General features: G+C 47.3%; 1 long non-coding RNA gene across 4 annotated transcripts; it reads left to right on the plus strand.

The window, feature by feature from the left end:
• Positions 1 to 392: 392 nt before the first annotated feature.
• Positions 393 to 21,404, plus strand: LOC123637384. Of its 4 annotated transcripts, none has more exons than XR_006734826.1 (4): positions 393 to 510; positions 680 to 2,122; positions 17,460 to 17,745; positions 20,094 to 21,404. It is a non-coding gene; the product is annotated as an uncharacterized LOC123637384 (long non-coding RNA). The 4 variants fall into 4 exon arrangements; XR_006734825.1 differs by having other exon boundaries at positions 17,645 to 17,745; XR_006734828.1 differs by having other exon boundaries at positions 17,664 to 17,745.
• The last annotated feature ends 634 nt before the right edge of the window (positions 21,405 to 22,038 follow it).

Raw genomic sequence — 22,038 nt, forward strand, 5'->3', positions numbered from 1 at the left:
CGGTTAATCTAATGTCAATTGAATCCTTGGGCCCCGCTGGGACACTACAGGGAGGGAGGAGGAGTTTTGCTGACCCTACTGTCCTTACGTGAAGAGTCCTGGAGGACCAGGTCACTACCTGGTCCCAACCAAGCTCCGGCCCGGTCCCCGGGGGCAGGAGAGGCTGCCGGAGCTGGAGGAGCAGCCTGGCTGGCACGCGGTGACAGCACACTTGCCAAGCGGAGGCGGAAGGGCGGGAACGAAGCTGGAACGAGCCTGGGCTCATTCTGGAGCCCACAGCAGGTGTGTGACCTGGAACCCGGCCAGGCCTGGTCGCCCCCCAGCTGGGGGAGCAGGCAGAGCCCTCCTGTGGTTTCAGCTCTGCAGCTGCTGCTCCGGTCCCATTTCTGGGCTGTTCTTTTTCACCGCTTTTCTCTAGCGTGAGGCTGGCTGCGCGGAGGAGGGAGGCTGCCGTGTTCTGCCTCGGTCTGTTTTCTTCTTCCTGCCTGTTGGTAGAAGCACACTTGTCAGGTAGTGAGTAATTTTTCTCTTTTAACCTTAGTTTAATCTGCTATCTCTGAGAAAGCGAAGTCCATGTGCAAGAGGCTCTGGGAGAGGGAGGAGGAGAGATGGGAGTCCGGCCAGTGTTTCCAGCCTGCATGGCATTGCGGAGACGCACAAGCGCAATTCTCTGCCACAGGCCCCTGCGGTGAAGGGAAGAGGAGGAGACAGGAGAAGAGAAAGAGCAGAGCATTGAGCTGGTGGTACAGCACTGCTAGCCTGTGGCATCGTTGTGAGAATCAGCAAATGGCGTCTGCTCTGGGTGCACAGGGCCCATGCCAGCCCACGGAGCACGGCAAGCCCAGTACAGGCTGGGTTTTAGTCTCCACTGTCCCCTCTGCCTGGAGCCTTGTTCAGTGAACAGCCTGTGCAACTGTGACCACCATCCCTGACTGGGAGAAGACTGATCCCAGCTGCTGTGGAAGATGCAGCCTCAAAAGGAACTGAGATAAGTGAAGGGGAAAAACCTGCTGTTGGTTATGGCTACGGTGTCTGATGGGTGCAAAGGTCCAATCTATTTCCAGAAAGCCTTACCACAAGGCAATCACTCCTACTCATTGAGTACAGCTCTTTGCATTCTCCATCAAGGCATGCACCAAAGCTTACACAGTCTAGTTCATCTCTCCCTCTCCTCTTCCACCAAACTTGGACTCCGTCCCTGTTTCTATCCCTGTATTAGTTCCTTTTACTTCTCAGGAAGAGGCTCCCTAGACTTCAGAGTGAAATTTCTACCCCCAAACTTTCTGCTGCTAATATTCACTACCAATAACTGGTGCCTAATTCTGCTAAAAAAAATATTTTCCCTCTCCCTCGTATCAATGACACCTTTTTCAGAAAGAAGAAGAAAAGAAGATACGAGGGTAAGGGAGCATGAGGGTGGAGAAAGTTCTGCCTCGCCACATGCAATTTTTTGCCTTAATACATTTTTTTCTTAGAATATCTAAAGCTCTCATCAGATTCTCAAAAGAGTCCATGACCCCAGAATTTCAAGAGCCACTGCTATGAAAGGATTCATAAAATCCCCTAAGACAAGGGCATAGAAAGTTCAGGGAGGCTTATGAAATCCATTTTATCCCACTGTCTGAGTCTTAGCAGGTTATCTAATTTCCTTCAGACCATGGGCACGGACATTGTTGCTTATTTTCCTCACTGGCTTGGATGCCCCCAGAATGACATTATTCTAATTGCCAATTAGCAGGTGTCTCATTCTTCAGTTTGTCACCCACAAAGCTACCCTCTATTGTGTCCCTAGAGTTGTGATTCAAGCAGCTCTCTCATTGGCTTTAAACTCCTCCATCCCCACCTATCTGACTGCATCTTGCTGTCTTCCCCCAGCCCTTCACGTCAGCCAGGCTGGTCAACACACTGTCCACAACATGGGCATCATGGCCATCTACCTCCAAGTCACCACTCACAATGTCTTGTCACCTTTCTCCTTGCTTCTCCAGATCCTCTCTATAATTTGAACTCTTCCAGAGCGGGGCACTTGCCTCTGTGTTCCAGGAGCACCCGTGTCCCCTGTCACGCACCCGTCAACGTGGGTGCTCACTCTTGCCTGGCCCGTCCGCTCGCCGGCTGGCCTGTGAGTATCCTCAGGACAGGGCCTGGGTCTTGTTCACTGGTGTCTGCCCAGTGTTCTTAATGGTGCCTGGAACATAATATGAGCTCGATAAATGTTTGTGGAATAACTGAAGCCTTCTCTGACAATCGTAGTGCGTTTTGATCCTGTATTTCCCCAAACTTCTGTTAATGTTATATTGCTTTTGCCAGTGACTGATGATCACAACTACTGAGAGAATTCTTATGAAATCCAAATTCTCAGAGCTCTAGCCCAGCTCCACTGAATCACAAACTAGAGAAGTGGGGCGCAGAATCTGTGTTTGTGCAAAGTTCTCCTGATGATTCTGATAACCGAGTTTGCTTTATACCTGCAGTTCTCAAACTTTTTGGTGTCAAACTTTTTTTTGAGACAGAGTCTCACTTTGTTGCCCGGGCTAGAGTGAGTGCCATGGCGTCAGCCTAGCTCACAGCAACCTCAAACTCCTGGGCTTAAGCGATCCTCCTGCCTCAGCCTCCCGAGTAGCTGGGACTACAGGCATGTGCCACCATGCCCGGCTAATTTTTTCTATATATATTTTTAGTTGGCCAGATAATTTATTTCTATTTTTAGTAGAGACGGGGGTCTCAGTCTTGCTCAGGCTGGTCTCGAACTCCTGACCTAGAGCGATCCGCGTGCCTTGGCCTCCCAGAGTGCTAGGATTACAGGCGTGAGCCACTGCGCCCGGCCCCATTTTACACTCTTAAAAACCATTGAAAAGCTTAAAGAATTTTTGTTGATGTGGGTTGTAAATAGTAATACTTACTATGTTAAAATTACAACAGATAAATTATAAAATATGTATTAATTCAATGTAATAATAAACCCATTAAATGTTAGCAAAATAATACATTTTTAAGTGAAAAATAACTAAATTTTCCTTAAAAGTTTTTGGTGAGAAGAGTGCCATTGTCTTATATTTTTGCAAGTCGCTTTGATGTTTAATGTAACAGATAACAGCTGGATCTCAGATCTGCCTCTGCATTCAGTTTGGTGCGATTTGTAATTTGTTGTTTTGGACTCAATATATGAAGAAAAATCCAGCTTCATACATAGTTAGTTAGAACAAAGAGAAGTGTTTTATAGCCTTTTCCAGAAAATTATGGATATTTTTCTTTGATAATACTAAAAAAATTAAGTTATAGTTTATTTAATTAATTAATTTATTTATTTTTAGATACAAGTTCTCTCTCTGTTGCCCAGGTTGGAGTGCAGTGCTGTGATCATAGCTCACTGCAGCCTCCAACTCCTGGGGTCAAGCGATCATCCCACCTTGGCCTACCTAGTAGCTAGGACTATAGGTGCACACCACCACACCCAGCTAATTTTTTAATTTTTTGTAGAGATGGGGTCTTGCTATGTTGCCCAGGCTGGTCTCACACTCTGAGCCTCAAGTGATCCCCTCCACCTCAGCCTCCCAAAGTGCTGGGATTACAGGTGTGAGCTACCGTACCTGGTCAAGTTATAGTTTCTTAACAGTTAGTTGCAGTGTATAATAGAATCTGAAACCATATCAATAAACTTTTTGAACTTTGTATAATAGTAGAGGATGAGAGTGAAATAGGCAAATAAAGTCTTGGTATTATTATGAAAATAGTTCTCACCCCAGGGTCCCCTTAAGTCTTGAGGAACCCCATAGATCCTGGACCACACTTTGAGAAGTGCAGCTATATTCCTCAACATTCAGCTCTTATATTTTGTTTTCAGATGGTTGTATATTCATTTATTCAACAAATATTTGTTGAGTGCTGCTGTGTGCCAGGCAGAGTTCTAGGCACTGGGGTTCTAAATGTAGTTGATCAATGACCAAATTATATGGAAGACAAAAGTCCCAATTTTTGCCTCTTGAGAACCCCATTTCAGGGCTGCTGCTTGGCTATTTGGCACCTTTGTGTAAATTAGAAAAAGTCACTGTATCTGAACAGACATACTTCTGCAATCCGAGCCCCCTCTGCTTGCAGGTGGAAATTACCTTGCACTGGACAAGGGGCTCAGTGAGAGGAGCATGGGCAGAATTCTAGCCACCACTCACTCCTTGGCTCGGCATCTTGATACAGTGAACAACTTATGCAACTGCTCATGACAGCCCTACACGTTTTATATTTCTCTTGTTCTCTAAGCTGGTAAGGCTCAGAGCCAGAATTGGAATTGAGGGAGTGAGGTTACAGGAGGATCTAGTAGGTCTGTGACCTTAGTCATAACTACTCAGTTTCTGATGCATAGTAGAGACCCACCAAGTGGCAGGGGTGTGAGTGATAGCTGAGATTACTACGTCCACTTAGGCTTAACCCATCTCTGAAGGGATTCTCTACACAGACTTGATAACTTGGTGCTTTCTAAAGATAATAAAAAAGCTTAGTTGAGAAATGAATATTTCATAGCTGGACCTATACGTGGTTAACTTAAGCACAAATATATATTCAATACCTACAAACAATACTGGTTTATTTTGGTGTTAACCACTAAACCTTTGTCACCAGGAATGGGCCTTCATTAGTTATATTTCTATAGATCTCTCTATCTGGTTTAGTTATTGTCTCAGTAGGTTTTGTGCTGTTATAACAGAATATCACAGACTGGGTAATTTATCAAGAGCACGGATTTATTTCTTACAGTCTGGAAGCTGGGAAGTCCAAGGGCAAGGGGACTGCATCTGACAAGGGCCTTCTTGCTGCATCATCCCATGGTGGAAGGCAGAAGGGCAAGAGACCACAAGTGTGTGAGCGAGAGGGAGAAGGAAGGAGGCTGAACTCATCCTTTTATCAGGAACCCACTCCCAAGATAACTAAGTGACTCCCAAAATAACGGCATTAATCTCTTCCCGAGAGCAGAGCCCTCATGAGCTAACAGGTTCCACCTCTCAACACCACTGCATTGTGGAATAAGTTCCAACACATGAACTTTTTGGGACACATTCAAACCATAGCAAATAAATTTCATATCTTTGCTAGTGCATGGATCTGTGCCAAGACTAGACATGCAATTCTCAACCAGCTCTGCCAACATCGCAACTGCAGTTGCCTTCAAATGTGGGGGACCCTCTCTCTGCTGTGGAGTAATAAGACTAGAGCATGGTGGGCTGAGGATAGCTTGGGTCCTGGGGGAATCTCTCAGCTTAATCAAAGCTCACACCTGCAGACCTTCCTGCACCTGCGTGCAGCGTGCTGGGAGCGCAGACAGCTTGCTGCGGACCAGGGCCCAAAGACGTGATGGTGATCGGGTGGTGGGAGCAGGAAGTGACGGAAGGAGAGCAGATGGGCGAAATTCTCAGTGCTTCCAGGAAGCATCTGAACAGAGATTAAGACTCTGTGAAAGAGGCTAGGAGAACACTAAACGAAGCCTGGCAAGTGAGGCTCAGACTGGAGCCCCAGGTGGCCTGGCAGTGACCTGCTCCCCCAGCCACAGTGTCTGCAATTGCAACGGGAGGCCATTGGCCTCTATGCCTGGGAAGGTCCTTTCTGGTGCTCCCAGCTGGTACCACACGACTGCAAGTCCCATGGACTTAGGGCAATTTAATATTTTTTTGTTGTTGTTTTGCATTTTTAGATGCTATAACAAGTAGAGGATAGTGTTTCAGAAACGAAGTTTACTTTGGAACCCAATACTGCATACAAAGAATAATAAGATGTAACTGTTTTCTTTTTTCATTACTCTTCTGAGTTGGCTATCTCTTTTGGACATTTAACATGGGTTCCTATGATGTTTTATAAATTAAATCAAAGGTATGAAGGTTGAAAACCAGAGGGTAGCATTATCAGTTGGATCTGAGTTTAAGTTCTTTCACAGCTATTTGTTAGCTGTGTGACCAAAGGCAGATTATATAGCGCTTCAGTTTTTCTACACTATAAAATGGGGATAATACAAATACCTTTCTTATGAGGTTTTTGTGGGGACTGAGTGAGATGAATGAATGTTAAGAGCCTAGCACAGGGCCTGGCACACAGTAGGTACTCATTAGCTGCCATCATGCTGCGACCACCACCACCTATAAAGTAGGAAAGGGCAAAAATCAACTCATTTTACAGATAGGAAACGAGAGTCAATATTCAACTGGCAGCCGGGCGTGGTGGCTCACGCCTGTAATCCTAGCACTCTGGGAGGCCAAGCCAGGTGGATCGCTCGAGGTCAGGAGTTCGAGACCAGCCTGAGCAAGAGCGAGACTAAAAATAGAAAGAAATTATCTGGCCAACTAAAATATATATATAGAAAAAATTAGCCGGGCATGGTGGCACATGCCTGTAGTCCCAGCTACTCGGGAGGCTGAGATGTAGGATCGCTTAAGCCAAGGAGTTTGAGGTTGCTGTGAGCTAGGCTGACGCCATGGCACTCGCTCTAGCCCGGGCAACAGAGCAAGACTCTGTCTCAAAAAAAAAAAAAAAAAAAAAAAAAAAAAAATTCAACTGGCAAGACATAAAAAGGGAACTGAGTTCCATCCACTAAAGCTCATCAATTAAGATGTCTTTATTCAGTAGCCCCCCATCCTCCATTGGTGATACAAACCACAGAAGTGCCCACATCCAAATACCATCTTGCTTCTCCCTCCTTTGGAAAAATGCCAGAGTGATATAGGGGCTTCTACTCAGTGGTAGCACCCAGCAGCAGGGAGATGGTCCTCTCCACGTGCAAGCACAGGGTACGCACGGCAAGCTCCCTGTGAACATAGCACACGAGGTGTGGTGTTCCATCACATAACACGGAGCAGGGGTCGTGAATCCAGGGAAGACCGGGATTACGCTGTTCCACCTGCTTGGCTGAGTACAGCATCCCATCCTCATTGAGGAGTAATGGGCAAGGATGGAACCTTTGTTTATTTCCCTTGATACAGTGTGATGTGGAGCTAGGGGTGTTAAAATTTTGTTCATTTTGTTTGGCTTTTAACCACAAGGAGGGATGATTGTGGGTGTTAGAATGGGAGGAAGGAAAAAGCTCTAAGGATAGGCATTCAAATTGTTGGCTTTAAGAAAACATTTTTTGCTTATATAATAGCTTGTTCTTATGTCTCCCAATAAAACTTAGCAATTCTCTAAATTAATCGATACATGCCCATAAAATGATATATTATGATACACTTTGAGAAATACTCTGCAAATACACTTTTTGATAGTACAGTATGATTTACATTGCATAAATTTTAAAATTGTAATATTAACAATTTTATTAAAATCTTATAAACTTGGGATGATGCTTATATTATCCTATATTATTTTCTAATCATTTCCAACTGTAGTTATATTTTTATAGAATTGCAACTAATGCATATATACTATTTTGCGCATATATTTTTTTCACTTAACATTGTTTTCTGAGAAAATTTTCATGTTTTCCCAAAGTGATATTTGTTTTATGGCTAAGTATTTTGTCACTTGAATGGACGCTGTAAACACCTATGCTTTTGCCTCTGTTTTATTTCTGTAGGGTATATTTAGAAGGTTTAAATATTTTATAATTCTTGTAAAAGTTGTGAATACTCAACAAATTGATATTGTTTTGGTGCCTATCAGTTCTTAGGTTATTTATAAAATAATAATCTTCTTTAAAGTTAACTTTGATTGGTAATAACTTCCTGGAACAATGTAAAGATAGAAAATCCTAACAAGGGAAAGGAACAAAAGAAGCTTTATTGAACATCTATCGGGGCAGTGGGAGGCACTGTGCTTGGATTTAGTTAGTAAGTGGCAAATCTGGGATTGAAACCCTAGCAGTATAGCTCCCGGGCTCAGGCACTAAACCACTATGCTAGTCTGCTCAACCTAATTCAATTCTTAAAGAATCCTCAGAGTCATGTGGATTTAACCCCAGTTTTATGGACAAAACTAAGGCTGAGTGGATTTAAAAAAGAGCTCTAATTGAAGGGTCTATAGGAGTCAAGCAGGTACAGGGGTCAGTGTAAGAACGCAAAGTCATCCCTTGGAATCTGAGGGGGATGGTTCCAGGACCCCCCCAGCATTCCAAGCTCTGGGGATGCTCAAGTTTCTGATTTAAAATAGTATTTGCATATAAACTGCGCACATCTTCTCCTATACTTTCAATCATTTCTAGAGTACTTATAATACTTAACACAATGTAATACATTGTAAATGCTATATGTAGGCCAGGCATGGTGGCTCACACCTGTAATCCCAGTGCTTTGGGAAGCTGAGGTGGGAGGTTTGCTTGAGGCCAGGAGTTCAAGACCAGCCTGGGCAACATAGAAAGACCCTGTCTCTACAAAAATTAGCCAGGTCTGGTGGCATTGTGCTTGTAGCCCCAGCTACTTGGGAGGCCGAGGCGGGAGCATTGCTTGAGCTGCAGAGTTCCAGGTTACAGTGAGCTATGATGATGCCACTGCACTCCAGCCTGGGCAACAGAGTGAGACTCTGTCTCTGAATGAATGAATAAATAAATAAATAAATGCCATGTAAATAGTTGTTGTAATGTATTGTTTAAGGAATAATGACAAGAAATAAACGTTTGTTTATGTTTGGTACAGACACAACTTTTTTCCTGAATATTTTCTACCAGCAGTTGCTCGAATGCACAGAGGGCTGACTAATTTTTTTCCTCCACTCTCCCATATTTTTTAGGTTACATAGTTTACTCAATCTCTTTTGGCATACAAATCTTTAGAGTCGTGGTTATTAGAACCATTTTAATTTATTGTTAGCCCAATCAATGAGAAAAATAATATCTCCAGGATGATAATTAATGGCAGCTGTTACTGAGTTACTGTGTCAGAGTGACAACAGAGAATAGCATGAGGTTGGGAGCCGCAAAATGCATGCCTCATCTTAAGGGCTTACTCTGCCCCAGCTAAGAGTTGTGATGAGCAACGCAGGCCCAACATAGCCAGCTGTATCAGTTAGCTATTGCTGTATAACAAAATACCCCAAAACTCAGTAGCCTAAAAGAATAACCATTCGCTATTGTCTGCAATCTATGAGTCAGGCGGGTGGTTCTTCTAGTCTTGGCTGGATTCACTCATGCATGTGTGGTCAGCAGGCAGGTTAGCTGTGTGTTGGCTTCACTGATCTTTTCTAGGCTCTTTCACATGTCTTGGGTCTTGGCTGGGACAACTGAGACAGCTTATCTCTGACATGATGTCTCATCCTCCAGCGGGCAGCCCAAGCTTGTTCACACGAGGTCTTGGCCGGTTCCAAGAAAGAGGGAGAGGAAGTGTACGAAGCCTCGGAGGTCCAGGCTCAGAATTGGCACGGTCATTTCTGTCACACTCTATTGGCCAGGACAAGTGACAAGGCCAGTCGAGAGACACAGCGGGGGGGGGGTCGGATATAGGCCCCAACCCTTCATGGGAAGGAGTGCAGCGACTTGCAAAGCATGTGGACAAGGGGAGAGGTGAGGAGTTGAAGTGGTTATTGCCTCAATTTACCACATCAAGTCTTCCAAGTTTTCATGAGAAGCCGGAAATCCAGATCTTTATGTGAAACCTAAGTTTTAAAAGTTGTCAGCTAATTTACAAGCTTTTAAGACACTAGTGGGCTAACAGTGTGTGGGTCGAACAGACCGTCCAAGAGCTGGCTGTGCTCTGTGGGCCATGCGCTTGCAGTCTCTGGGCGAAGACTTCGCTCGAGTTTCCTCAGTAACTGGCTGAGAAGGAGAACCGAGCCTAGGTCTGTCTGGACTCCAGACGGCAGACACCTGTGCGTCTTCTGGGCGCACGGCTTTGAGAAACACGGATACATAAAGCACCGTTTCTTCCCTCAGGAGGCATTCCTTTTACTGATTCCACAGCCTGGAGGTGGAGTGACTCAGCTACCTGGTAAACTCGGGGAAACAACTGTGTATGTTCAGCCCAGTTCTGCCCCTTATTCTCTCGGGGCCAGGCCTGGTCAGGGGCCTGTGTTCTCCTTGCGGCCTCGCGCTGCAGGTCCCCCCGGCGCACCTGCCTCTCCCGGCCTGCGTGGACGCTGCCGCAGGTCCCCCCCACCCGGCGCACCTGCCTCTCCCCGCCTGCGTGGACGCTGCCGCAGGCCCCTCCGCGCACCTGCCTCTCCCCGCCCGCGTGGACGCTGCCGCAGGTCCCCCCCGGCGCACCTGCCTCTCCCCGCCCGCGTGGACGCTGCCGGAGGTCCCCCCGCGCACCTGCCTCTCCCCGCCCGCGTGGACGCTGCCGCAGGCCCCCCGGCGCACCTGCCTCTCCCCGCCCGCGTGGACGCCGCTGAGCGCGCGCTGTGATCCGCCCGGTGCGGCTCTGGCGCCGCGCCGTCTTCTTACCCGGTTTTGGGAGCAATAAAGGTGACACCTGTCTCCGGCTTTCTCTTCCCTCCTGTGTCTTATCTTGTTCAGGACCCAGGTAGGGGAGAGAAACGCCGTTTATCGGGAGGTCGCCTCAGAGGCCTCACTGGTGCTGTGATTAGGGCTGTGTAGACACGTGTGCGCGCACACACGCACGGCACGGAGAGGGCCCTGCTCTTGCCCTTCCTCCCAGAGCTCGGCCTTGACTTTGAGTGCACCTAGGCGGGGGTGAGTTTCCTGTTCAAACCAAGGACACAGGAACATCCCTAACCCAAGGAAAAGCCGGCGCCCACGAGGCGGAGCCGCCCCTCACGGGACGCGCCTTTCCCGCGAGCCGCCTCCCTCCGCGCCGCGCCCCCTCGCCCTGCTGCGCTGGCTTCAGCCGAGCGCACGTGTCTCCCCGGGGAACGTGGGTCTGGTTTCGAAGGGCTGTCTGGCTGCCCGCGGGGTCGCAGAGTCGTGCGTGCGTTCTCGGGGCTGCGTGCTGGAGCGCGGAGCCGTCCGGCCCTCAGGGCGCTCGGGCTCCGGGAACCGTGTTGCCGAGGGAGGGAAGCGAGCGAGTGCCCCGGCCGCGCCCACAGCCGCGGGGCCCCGGGCCCGGGGTTCTCAGAGAGGGGCCGGGAAGGAGGGCGCCCCAGGAGCCGTCTCGTTTCCGCAGGCCCGGTTCCGACTTCCTCGCGTCCGTCTCTCCCGGTAGCGTCAGCGCCGCGCGGCTGTGCGCACAGCCGGGGCCGCACCTCGCCGCCGCCCGCGGGCCCGGAGCCGCGGGGGGCCCAGCGCCGCCTCCTCACGGCCGCCGCCTCTCCTCTCGGCCGCTCCCTCCTCTCTAGGTGCGGCAGCAGGATGAGTAGGAATCTAGTGACATGGAAGGAATTTTATTTCCCTCTAGCAGCTTGGCAAGGTGAGCTTGCGGGGAAACCACGGCAAAGGAGAAGGCGCTGCCGCCACGAGGCGTCCGCGGCGCCCGAGCCAGCCGAAGCCTGCGCGCCGCGAGGCGCCCGCGGTAGGCGGAGGGGCAGCTCACGTTCCCATTCGCGAGCGCATCCGGGACCATTTCACCGCATGTGTGTGAGAGTCCCCGTGACACGATACTGCCCGCATCACCTCGTGGTGACAAATCAGTTTTGGGCCCAGAGTGAAGTTTGGGCTGATTGCGACTGAAACGACCCAGACTCATTCTTTGACCAGTGGACAGTAGCTGCAGAAGTACGATGACCTGAATTTAAAATCTTGAGTGATCTTGGGCAGGTTACTAGATTTTCTAAATATCAGTTTCCCTAGTCCCAGCTGTTTGGGAGACTGAGGTGGGAGGATTGCTTGAGGCCAGGAGTTCGAGGCTGCAATGAGCTATGATGGAAACTGTATATAGCCACTGCACTGCAGCCTGGGCAACAGGGCGAGATCCCATTGCCATCTCTAAGAAAAATTAAATATCATTTTTTTGTCCCGTAAAATAATTTTTTATTGGATGGGACAATACTAGGACCCATCTCATAACATAATTACGAAGTTTAAGTGAGGTAATGAATGGAGACTTAGTAAAAAGTTCACTTCTGTCGTTTCTGGGGCATCCTCAGTCTTGTAAGTGAGGGGGGAAATGTTAGGTTATTAAGTATGGAATGTCCGATTTCCTCCAGTACTAAGTTTGACAGTTGGCATCTCTGACATTTCACTTTGACACTTGTTGTTGTTGATGTTTGTTTAATTGTGAAGGTGCATCCTCATCTTTTCAAACGCATGTTTTGGCTTGTGATTATCTCAAATTTTTTTAGAGCAATTTTTGTTATACTGTGGATAAGTCAAAAATTCATGTTATTTTTGAATATGAGTTCCATCGTGGGACCAATGCAGCACAGACACCTCAAAATATCAATGAAGTGTTTGGGAAGGATGTGGCTAGTGAATGCACAGTACATCAGTGTTTTGAGAAGTTCCATTTTGGTGATTTTAATCTTGAAAATGAGTCACATGGGTGACCTGAGACCAAGGTGGATAATGATGACCTGAAAGCTGTAGTGGAAGCAAACCCATCTCAACCTATATGTGAATTAGCAGCAAGGTTTGATGTTACTATTCCAACAACATTGGACAATTTGGAACAAATGCGCAAGGTAAAGAGGCTGGATAGGTGGGTACCTCATAAATTAAACGGGCGTCAGAAGATAACTTGTATTGAAGCTTGCCTTTCTTTGCTGTCACGACATAAAGACAAACATTTTTACACCATATTGTTACATATGATGAAAAATGGATTATTTTTGACAATTGCAAGCATTTGGCACACTGGTTGGATAACGATGAAGTGCCAAAACACAATCCAAAACCGAATATTTATCAAAAAAAGCTAATGGTGTCTGTTTGGTGGTCGAGTGCTGGTATTATCCACTATGGCTTTACGCAACCTGGTTAGTTGATTACCGAGGATGTCTACTGCAACCAGCTGGATGAAATGATGAGGATGCTTGCGGTTAAGCAGCCGAGATTGGTCAATAGAGACAGGCCAATCCTCTTGCAAGACAACACTCGACCGCATATCGCACAAACAACGCTGCTCAAACTACAGCAGCTGGGCTTAGAAACTCTGTCATCCACCATATTCACCAGACCTTGCACGAACTGACTCCCACTTCTTCCAGGCTTCAGGCCACTTCTTGCAAGGAAAAATATTCAATTCTCAACAAGCTGTGGAAAACGCCTTTTGTGATTTCATCGCCACTCATTCTCCAGGCTTTTTTGCTGCTGGCATAAACAAGCTACTGTTGAGATGGCAAAACTGTGTTGATAGTTAAGGTGCATACTTTGATTAATTGTATTGCTTCTTGTTTGAGAGATAATAAACTGTACTTTTGATTCAAAATAGGACAGTTCATATTTCATATTTAATTTAAAGGGTGGGAAAACACACCACTCAGCCTAAAATAGGTTGTCACTGGTGCACGGAAGGCGCTTGGCCCCCAGGTATTTGTGAGTTGGGTGAAGGCCTTAAACAAACCAGGCACAGTGTCTTTTCTCATGCTGTGGGCAGGGCTCACATGGCCCCGACACCTGGATGAAGCAGAAAGAGTCCGTATTCCAAATACTTTAGGCCAAAGCACCTACCAGAAGGAGACCATGAGAGAGATCTTGAGAAGGCTCTGAGGTCAAGTTGTTGGAGAAAGGGTGAAAAGGGGGAGAAAACAAAGAGTGAGTGGGAGAATAGAGGTTTGCTGAACCCTCACCCTCTGCCTGGTTCTTCCTTTTTCTTGAAACGGGGGAGGAAATGCTGCCTGGCTGGGTGGGGCCATTTCAGGAAGGCAAATACAGCAGAAGTCTGAGCCCTCCAGAGTCTGAACCCTTACCTACTTCAGCAGAGAACCTTCTTGTGGGAAGGGGACAGGGCCCAAAAGTTCCCCGAAGGACGGCATCCCCAGTGGGCTGGCAGCATGCCCCGTGGGTAGGCAGGGGGCTGCGGGGGGCTGCTTTTAGTGCTTCGGGGTGCCTGGGAGCACAAACCAGCTGCACTGAGCCAGAATGGAACACTTGTCTTCCTTCCATTGATTCAGGCTGCTTTTCACTGCGGGACTCCTATAATCCAGGCCCCAGGAGTGGGTTGCCATGTTTATGCTGGCTTTAACAGTGGAGGCTAAGTGGTTTCCCTCAGGCCATGTGGCTTTTAGCTGCGGACTTTGGATTTTGACCTCTCCTCCAGAGACTCTGCTCTGCAGGGAGAGAGAATCGGTACGTGGACAGACAGGCGAGTCCTGGGAGCAACCGGGGAGGTGCGTGAGTTTGATTTGAAATAATTTATGCTTTATCCATCGACAAGGGATAGAAAAGCGTGGGAGCCAAGTGAAAGGCTTTAAGAGTCAGGTAGCTCAGCCTGAATCCTAGCTGTGTCATGTGCGGCCTACGGGCCCTTAAGCAAATTAATTAACCCCTCAGAGAAAGAGGGACCCTAAGAGCATGCATGTCACAGGACAACGGTGAGAGTGAGTAGGATGACTCGGGACCCATGGAAAGCTCCCAGGTCCTTTAATTCACATGATCATAAGGGCTCCCAGAATAACCCTGAGATGCTGGAGTCAGCGCCATCCTAATTTTCCGGAGGAGGGAACTGAAGCAGGAACTCAGGGACTTCCTTCGCCCACCTTTGGGACTGACACAGGCCTGGTTCTCTGACTTCATCTCCCAACACTGTGCAGGGGCCATGCCACCCTCTCTGCCTGGCCCATGGCACACCGGGGCCTGCCTCTCACCGTCCCTTCTCTCTGCGACACTCTTCCCTGGCTTTTCATGAGACTAGTTCGTTCTCTTCCTGTGGGTTTCAGCTAGGGCCAGGAGGCCTTTTCTTGTCATCCTACTCAACTACTCTAGCTACTATTAATAGTTAATCCCACTTTATTTTCTTGAAATGACTCATTATCACCTGGAATTATTTTGCCTATTATCCTTAAACAAGTCATCACAATCTGAAATCATTTTGTTTGTTATCAGCCTGCCATGACTAGAACGGAAGCTCCCGTGTCGGTCTGGTCTCCTGCTGTATTCACCTGGATTTAATGAATCCTGGGGACTCTCTGGGGTCTGCAGATGGAGTGTGGGCTTTACAAATTTGGCTAGAAAAAAAAATTACATCTTTATTTTCACCAATCCCTAATGAAATTTTAGCATTTCCTTCCATTGTGAATGTATAGGCCACTAACAACAGCAGTTTGAACTGGGCTTGAGACTTTGTCACATACTACAGTTTTGCAGATATCTTGAAATACCATTTATGCCGATCATTAATATGTAGTTACAGTATTTTTTTTTTTTTTTTTTTTTTGAGACAGAGTCTCGCTCTGTTGCCTGGCTAGAGTGAGTGCTGTGGCGTCAGCCTAGCTCACAGCAACCTCAAACTCCTGGGCTCAAGCAATCCTACTGCCTCAGCCTCCTGAGTAGCTGGGACTACAGGCATGCGCCACCATGCCCGGCTAATTTTTTCTCTATATATTTTTAGTTGGCCAGATAATTTCTTTCTATTTTTTTTTTTAGTAGAGACGGGGTCTCACTCTTGCTCAGGCTGGTCTCGAACTCCTGACCTCGAGCGATCCACCCAGCTTGGCCTCCCAGAGTGCTAGGATTACAGGCGTGAGCCACCACGCCCGGCCTATATGTAGTTACAGTATTTTTTTAAGGCCTGCTACATCTTGTTATTTAATGCAATAAGAAAGAAAAATGTATGTTATTATATAACAATTCTTAAATATTATGGTAACTATTTCAATATGTTTGGTTCCTTTTACAAGCCTCTGGGTTTATTTTACGTGTTCAAAAAGTCTTACCCTGAGAAACGGCCCATAGGTTTCACCAGGTTGCCAACAGGGTTCTCGGTTCAAAGACGGTTGACTGTCTCTGTGGCCTAGAACAGTGCAGGGTGTGTGGTAGGAGCTCGCTACAAACACTCTTGCGTGGATGGGCTGGCTGGATAAAGGGAGGTGGAGCTGGAAAGACTGTCCTACGTAGAGGAAACTGCATTCAAAGGTAGGGAACTTTGTTCTAGAAGCAGAAAAACTGGTGTTAGAAAGCCGGAGAGAGTGTCATGAGCTAAAACTAACCAGGTAACTCACTGGACTTTATCCTCAGGCAATGGGAAACCAGTGGAAGGTGTTAAGCAGGGACAGAAATGATTGTAATTGCAGTTTAAAAAAATCTCTTTAGCTGCCAAGAGGAGAGAAAAGTGAGAGGGCAAATGAAGATGCCAGTTAGGAGGCTGCAGGGGGTGGTGGCAGTAGCCTGGGAGTAGCTGGTGGCAGTGGGGGCAGAAAGAGGTGGACGAATTTGAGAGCGATTTTGGCGATGAAATAGACTGATGGGAGGACTGGTTGGACGTAGGCAGTATGGGAAACCAGGAAGCACAGGCTGACCGGGCTTCCCTGCCCGAGTCCCTGAGCAGATGGTGAATTGTGTGCCGTGCCGTGCGGAGAGAGGGAGCACAGTGGGAAGGAGAGGGTAAGTACAGGGTAGCCTGAAACTTCAGTGAAAGTGTTATTTTGTTCTTAACCTGGCCTTGCAAAAATGCCTTGGAACTCAGATGATGGAGTCCCCAGTTTTACTTCTAGTTCTGCCACTAACTTGCTATGTCCGGCACTGCTATGGCCTGAATACTCAGGTGGCCCCCACCCCCATTCATATCTGGAAATCCTCACCCCCAAGATGATGGTATTATGAGGTGGAGCATTTGGGAAGTGAGGCTCTGCCCTCTTGATGGGATTAATGTCCAGACAAGAGGCTCGGAGAGATCCCCTCCCCTTCTGCCGGGTGAGGTTAGCTTGAAAACACAGTTGTCTAGAAGGAGGTGGGCCCTCACCAGAAACCAAATCTGTCAGTTCCTTGATGTTGGACTTCCCAGTTTCCAGAACTGTGAGAAATAAATGTCTATCATTCACAAGCCAGGCAATCTGTAGTTTTGTCCCAGAAGCCCAAACATATAGGACAGGGACGCCTTTCTCAACTTCTGTTTTCTCATCTGAGCAACAGTGATCCTAATCCTTGTCCCGGACACCTCACATGCTGGAGTGAACCCCTTTCCCCACCCACCTTCCTCAGGTTGAGTAAGAAACACTTGAGCAAGTGACTTTGCCAAAGGAGTTTCAAAGTTGGTGATTTTTCTCTGAGCCTCGAATAAGAGTTTGGGTTTCATATTAAAATTATGATGAAATTAGTTAAAGTTATCGTTAATAATAAAAACTAATCCTTGCCAGGTGAGGTGGCTCACACCTGTAATCCTAGCACTCTGGGAGGTTGAGGTGGGAAGATCCCTTGAGGTCAGGAGTTTGAGAACAGCCTGAGCAAGAGCAAGACCCCATCTCTACTAAAAATAGAAAAAAATTAGCCGGGTGTGGTGGCGCATGCCTATAGTCCAAGCTACACAGGAGGCTGAGGCAGGAGGATCACTTGAACCCAGGAGTTTGAGGTTGCTGTGAGCTGTGATGACACCACTGCACTCCAGCCAGGACAACGGACTGAGACTCTGTCTGAAAAAAAAAAAAAAAAAGGGCTAATCTTTGCTGATCCCTCTGCTTTATGTACATTATTCCTGTTATTTCTCTACGACAACACTGTGAGGTAGATGTTAATATTGGACCCGATTTACCGATAAGAAAACTGAAGCTTAGAGTTCAAATGACTTCCCTGAAGTGACATAACTGCAGGCGGCAGAGTGGAAATTGGAGCTCACGCAGTCCGACTCTAAACTCTGTCGTCTCGATTGCTGCACATTCCTGCCTCCGTGGATGAATTCCTGTTTTGGTGCAGGTGTCCATTCTGTTCCCAGTGACATAGATTGAAGAGGATCATCCCTCCATTCCATATTCTGTGCAAAGCTGAGGCTCTCCCTGATCCTTCTGGGAATTCAGGTGAGCTCCCCTCGTCATGGGAATCTTCTGCGGAATTATTCCGGTCTGTGGCCCATCCTGCTCGTGTTCTGGTCTGTGCTCTGTTAGCCCAGTGTGGAAACCAGTTTCTTTCCTAGATTTCTACCAAGACTTTCAGCCACACAGGCCTTTCTATTTGTAACAGATTTTGCCTAAAGTCAAAAGACCGAATGTTTACAATGTAGAAAATGCAAATTTTAGAAATTGAATAAGATTTATCTCAAAAGATTTATTTTTCAAAAGCCCCATAGTAATTTCTGCCATTGTATTAGTCGGGATTTAGGCTAAACTGCTGAAACAATAGCCCCCAGCCCTTCCCATTCCTAACGACCCTCCCCCTCCGGGCTTTCTCTCTCTCTCGGTCCAGAGTTGAGCAGTCTGGGCTGAGTGGAAGCCCTGCTCCCCACAGACGAACCACAGTTCCGTCTGTCTTGGGTTGCCATCCCCTGGGCATGTCTGCATCTTCACCTGCGTGGTCGAAGCTGGGTCAAATCCCAACCGCAAGCAGCCCATCAGAAGGAGAGAAGAGGAGGGAATGGAGGCCAAGGATGTCCTTCTAGGGAAGCAGCTGTTCATATCACTTCCATTCTCAGGCCAGTGAGCCGTGTGATCTCACTGGCTACAATGGAGCCTGTGACGGGGCAGTGGTGTGCCCAGCTGGAAAGCTATGGCTGTGCAAGGGGAGGGAAGGTTTCACAGGGGATGCCTGGAGGTCTCTGCTAAACTAGCCTGGTTCCAGGCTTTGCTTATCTGTGCTCTCTCTTTCACTCTTGTTTTATCTCAGCTCTCTCCCTCTTCTCCCTGCCCCCCATTCTCAATTATTTCTAAAAGGAACAGTTTAGTTATCTGTCATTTTGTTCCCTCCTGGTCTCCCGTATCTCAAGGCCTCACTTTCCATCCCAGATGACCTAGAAAGCTATTGTCCTAAACACAGACATTTCATACTCAAATTGGGAGTTTGGTGCCAGCTGTTTAGATATTTTTCGTATCCTACTACGTGATGAAAATAAAGCAAGACACTATTTTAAGACACTTTTCCCAAAAACAAATGAGTTAAGATTCAAAGAGATCCATTGGTCTGTTATGTAGACATACCCAATCTTAAGTGATTTAACAAACCCTCAAGAAATACAGGCTGTTCCTTGCTGAAAATGATATAATTTCACACTACAGCAGGGTGTACAATCTAGACTTCCAAGACAAAGTTTCAGATGGGACAGCTGTTACTCTTGTCACTTGAAAAGTAGAAAAAAGTCCTCACGAGAGAGTTCTACACTCTCTTTCCCCAGCCTGCTAGGGACCACCTGCTCTCAGTTTAGCCAAACCGCACAACCACTTTAAGTTTCTGCTGGGACAAGTGTAGGTCACATCTGATTACACTACATCACATTTTATTGAGCAAAGCAAATTGTGTGGACAAGCCCAAAATCAATGGAGCAGGAATGTGCACTCCTCCTGTGCGGGCCCGCAAGTCACCAGGCAAAGCATGAGGACGCACAGTCTGCCTGGGGGAGGGTGCATAGGGCACGGTCGTCAGTGTGTCAGACACGCGAGGTAGGACCAGGAGTGGAGACCGAATCCAGTCCACAGCGGTCTCTGAATGTCAGGCCTTGTAATTGGGACTTTATTGAAAGGCTACAGAGAATCGCTGGAAGATTCTGAGCAGGGCAGTGATGTCATCAGAGCTGTGCCTTAGGAATGCTAGTTAAGAGCATGACCTGCTCCACCACTGTGGGAGGAAGTTTGGTGCAGTTGAATTAGTAGGTCATTACTAATCAGCGATTTATTCCCCCTCTACCCTGTCCCCAGCTGACTGGACGCTGGGGCAAGCCCCTGCCTCAGGGCTCTCCCGAGAAAAAGAACCAGTAGGGTCTCTCCATCTCGGCCTCTATCGCATCCATTTGTGCTTCTTTTTCTATTTTCATTTATCTATCTATCTATCTATCCATCAGTCAAGAGATTGATTTATTTTTATTTTAAGGAACTAACTCATTTGGTTGTGAAGTCTGGCAAGTTCAAACTTTGCAGAATAGGCTGGCAGGCTGGAGACCCAGGGAAGAGTTAATGCTTCTGCCTCGGGGGCCTCAGTCTTTCTTCTTGTGAGGCCTTTGTCTGACTGGATGATGCCCACCCATCATCCAATCGTTATGATAGGGAGTCTGCTTTAGTCAAAGTTTACCAATTTAAATGTCAGTCTCATCCAAAAAATACCTTCACAGCAGCATCCAGACTGGTGTTGGAACAAACACCTGGGTATCATGGCCCAGCAAGTTGACATGTGAAATTAACCATCACAGCCACGTGTCCCTTTGTCCTTGTCTTTATAATAGGCATCCGTCCATCTGGGCTAATAGGGGTGCACGGGCGAATGTCGGCTGGGCACAAAGTCAGCGTGAATGACGGCTGCGGGATCACTGACAGGGTCTGACCTCTCCCTCCGGCCGCTGGGCCTCATGAGACCTCCTTGTGGAAACCATCTTCCCGGAGACAGCGTCAGTGAAGTCCTGCGACCACTCACCCCCTCCCTCCGCGTGTCCTCTGCCCCAGGTCAAGCCCTTAAGACCCTTTCCCTGGACTAGCACGCTTCCTTCTCACGCTACCACTCCTCTTTCAAAGCGCACATCTGAGCGCAGGTTTCTCAGGCAAACCGCACAGCCATGCCCGTGGCATTCTGGACGGAGGCCGAGCACATGAAGCCCTCCAAGGCCTGACCCCACCCGCTCCGGTCGGTTCTCCCCGTGCCCCATGCTGCAGGCACCCAGCCCTGGGTCCCCAGTCCCCACTGCCCTGGAGCCGGTGGCCTTGCGGGCATGCCTCGTGGGCCACCTCCCGGGAGAGGTGTCCACTACTGCCCCTACACAGCCAACCTGATTTCATCTACTGGGCTCCCATGCAGATAATTTTTTTTTTTTTTTGGTAGAAGGGATTCTGTGGTGAGGAAAAAGTTTGAAGGGTACTGTTCTGGTACTACGAAACTGCCCACAGTTTCCTACAGGCACCGTGCCATCTCACACGTCTGTGTTTATGCTGTTTGTGCCTCTGGGAATGCCCATTTTCCTATTCCTGGGATTTCCTCATCCTTTGCTATGAACGTTTGGACTGAATGTTTGTGCCTCCCCCAAATTCATATGTTGAAATCCTAACCTCCAATGTGATGATATTGAGAGATGGGGCCTTTGGGAGCCGATTCAGTCAGGAGGGTGGAGCCCATGCTGGGATTAGTGTCCTTAGAAGAAGAGGAGGAGATACCACAGCTCCATCCTGCACCCCTGCCTCCCAACTTCCACCATGGAAGAATACAAGAAGGTGGCTGTTCGCAAGCCACAAAGTGAGCCCTCACTAGATCCTAAATTTACCAGTGCCTTGGTCTTAGATTTCCAGCCTCCATAACTATGAGAAATAAATGTCTGTTGTTTAAGTCACCCAGGCTATGGTACTTTGTTACAGGAGCCAGAGCTGACTAAGACATTTCTCAAGAAACTCCACTTCCAAGAAGCCAATCTGAAGGCCAGGGTGGGCTAACATACTGTGCCTGTGCTCCCACTGATCCTGCATGATGCTATATTATTTACTGTATTAAACTGAAAGATTACTTGTTTATGTGTGTACTCTGCCCATTAGGAAGTAAATTCCTGAAGACAGAGATGCTTTCTTTATTCCCTCCGTATCCGGTAAAGCTGGAGCTCAAAGCAGTGTGAGTGTGTGTGTGTATGTCAGTGTGTATGTGAAACACGAATGGAACCAGTCCTCTGGGAAAGGCATCCACCCCCCACGTCTACCGTGAGTGCCACCACCTCCAAGAAGCCTATCATGACTGCTGCAGTTTTCACGATCTCCGTCTAACCATCTGAGCAACCTCTGCAACATCTTGCATCTGTACCACACAGCTGAGCATTAATTCATTCTCCATCTTCATTTTCCTAGACCTAAAAATTCTACTGACTAAGTCAATATTAAAAACATTGAAAATTAAAAACAATTTAAATTATTAAAAAAGTTATTCATAATTCTACCATCTTTGCAGTAACCACTTCATTATTTTTCTAGATTTCCCTTATGGTCTCTATCGAAATGAAAGAAATACAGGTTTATTGTAGGATGTTTTGAAAATATAGGAGTATAAAGAAGACAATAAAAAGCATTCATAATCCTGTGGCCCTGAATAACCGCAGTAAGTCTTTGGTATAATTTCATCCCATCTCTTTTTAATGTGTGTACATACATGTATGGATTATTGCAATAACTTATATTCATTGAGCATGCTCTATTCTATTG

Source organism: Lemur catta, chromosome 4, assembly GCF_020740605.2.
Source record: "Lemur catta isolate mLemCat1 chromosome 4, mLemCat1.pri, whole genome shotgun sequence".
Classification (NCBI taxonomy): domain Eukaryota; kingdom Metazoa; phylum Chordata; class Mammalia; order Primates; family Lemuridae; genus Lemur; species Lemur catta.